The sequence below is a fragment of the Penaeus vannamei genome, chromosome 26, assembly GCF_042767895.1.
Source record: "Penaeus vannamei isolate JL-2024 chromosome 26, ASM4276789v1, whole genome shotgun sequence".
Classification (NCBI taxonomy): domain Eukaryota; kingdom Metazoa; phylum Arthropoda; class Malacostraca; order Decapoda; family Penaeidae; genus Penaeus; species Penaeus vannamei.
Window position 1 is genome coordinate 3,772,388 of NC_091574.1, and position 2,500 is coordinate 3,774,887.

At 38.0% G+C, this 2,500-nt stretch overlaps 1 protein-coding gene across 1 annotated transcript in view; it reads left to right on the forward strand.

Annotated features, from left to right (window-relative positions):
* LOC113818442 (cryptochrome-1) overlaps window positions 1-2,500 on the forward strand; it is a 60,853-nt gene that overhangs the window by 728 nt on the left and 57,625 nt on the right. The gene's annotated exons all lie outside the window — the stretch shown is intronic.

The following is a 2,500-nucleotide window of genomic DNA, read 5'->3' on the forward strand; positions in this document are numbered from 1 at the left end:
CATAAAAGTGGGAAAGGCGTGTTAGAAGTTTGTTTAAGTTAGGATGTGTTTACAGTGTTCGTCTTTCAGGATTAGATATGCTGAACAAAGCAAATGCTCGGTCATTGGAACTTGTCATTCCCTTTATTTAGAAATATGTCCATTTTGTGTTGGATGACGTGATGGAGAATGTTTAGTGTGTAATTATCACTTGAGAGTTGTGTTACTGTGTTAGCGCTAGATTAGGGTTTATGTTGGCACTTGATTAGGATTTATGTTGGCACTTAATTAGGATTTGTGTTGGCACTTGATTAGGATTTATATTGGCACTTAATTAGGATTTATGTTGGCACTTGATTAGGATTTGTTGGCACTTAATTAGGGTTTATGTTGGCACTTGATTAGGATTTGTTGGCACTTAATTAGGATTTATGTTGGCACTTGATTAGGATTTGTGTTGGCACTTGATTAGGATTTATGTTGGCACTTGATTAGGATTTATGTTGGCACTTGATTAGGATTTGTGTTGGCACTTGATTAGGATTTATGTTGGCACTTGATTAGGATTTATGTTGGCACTTGATTAGGATTTGTGTTGGCACTTGATTAGGATTTGTGTTGGCACTTTATATTGGCACTTGATTAGGATTTATGTTGGCACTTGATTCGGATTTATGTTGGCACTTGATTAGGATTTATGTTGGCACTTGATTAGGATTTATGTTGGCACTTGATTAGGATTTGTGTTGGCACTTGATTAGGATTTGTGTTGGCACTTGATTAGGATTTGTGTTGGCACATGATTAGGATTTGTGTTGGCACTTGATTAGGATTTATGTTGGCACTTGATTAGGATTTATATTGGCATTTGATTAGGATTTATGTTGGCACTTGATTAGGATTGTGTGTTGGCACTTGATTAGGATTTGTGTTGGCACTTGATTAGGATTTGTGTTGGCACTTGATTAGGATTTGTCTTGGCACTTGATTAGGATTTAGGTTGGCACTTGATTAGGATTTGTGTTGGCACTTGATTAGGATTTGTGTTGGCACTTGATTAGGATTTGTGTTGGCACTTGATTAGGATTTGTGTTGGCACTTGATTAGGATTTGTGTTGGCACTTGATTAGGAATTGTGCTGGCACTTGATTAGGATTTATGTTGGCACTTGATTAGGATTTGTGTTGGCACTTGATTAGGATTTGTCTTGGCACTTGATTAGGATTTAGGTTGGCACTTGATTAGGATTTGTGTTGGCACTTGATTAGGATTTGTGTTGGCACTTGATTAGGATTTGTGTTGGCACTTGATTAGGATTTATGTTGGCACTTGATTAGGAATTGTGTTGGCACTTGATTAGGATTTGTGTTGGCACTTGATTAGGATTTATGTTGGCACTTGATTAGGATTTGTGTTGGCACTTGATTAGGATTTGTGTTGGCACTTGATTAGGATTGTGTGTTGGCACTTGATTAGGATTTGTGTTGGCACTTGATTAGGATTTGTGTTGGCACTTGATTAGGAATTGTGCTGGCACTTGATTAGGATTTATGTTGGCACTTGATTAGGATTTGTGTTGGCACTTGATTAGGATTTGTCTTGGCACTTGATTAGGAATTGTGTTGGCACTTGATTAGGATTTGTGTTGGCACTTGATTAGGATTTGTGTTGGCACTTGATTAGGATTTGTGTTGGCACTTGATTAGGATTTATGTTGGCACTTGATTAGGAATTGTGTTGGCACTTGATTAGGATTTGTGTTGGCACTTGATTAGGATTTAGGTTGGCACTTGATTAGGATTTGTGTTGGCACTTGATTAGGATTTGTGTTGGCACTTGATTAGGATTTGTGTTGGCACTTGATTAGGATTTGTGATGGCACTTGATTAGGGTTTATGTTGGCACTTGATTAGGATTTGTGTTGGCACTTGATTAGGATTGTGTGTTGGCACTTGATTAGGATTTGTGTTGGCACTTGATTAGGATTTGTGTTGGCACTTCATTAGGATTTATATTGGCACTTGATTAGGGTTCATGTTGGCACTTGATTAGGATTTATGTTGGCACTTGATTAGGATTTATGTTGGCACTTGATTAGGAATTGTGTTGGCACTTGATTAGGAATTGTGTTGGCACTTGGTTAGGATTTGTGTTGGCACTTGATTAGGATTTGTGTTGGCACTTGATTAGGATTGTGTGTTGGCACTTGATTAGGATTGTGTGTTGGCACTTGATTAGGATTTATGTTGGCACTTGATTAGGATTTGTGTTGGCACTTGGTTAGGATTTGTGTTGGCACTTGATTAGGATTTGTGTTGGCACTTGATTAGGATTGTGTGTTGGCACTTGATTAGGATTGTGTGTTGGCACTTGATTAGGATTTATGTTGGCACTTGATTAGGATTTGTGTTGGCACTTGATTAGGATTTGTGTTGGCACTTGATTAGGATTTGTGTTGGCACTTGATTAGGATTTGTGTTGGCACTTGATTAGGATTTGTGTTGGCACTTGATTAGGATTG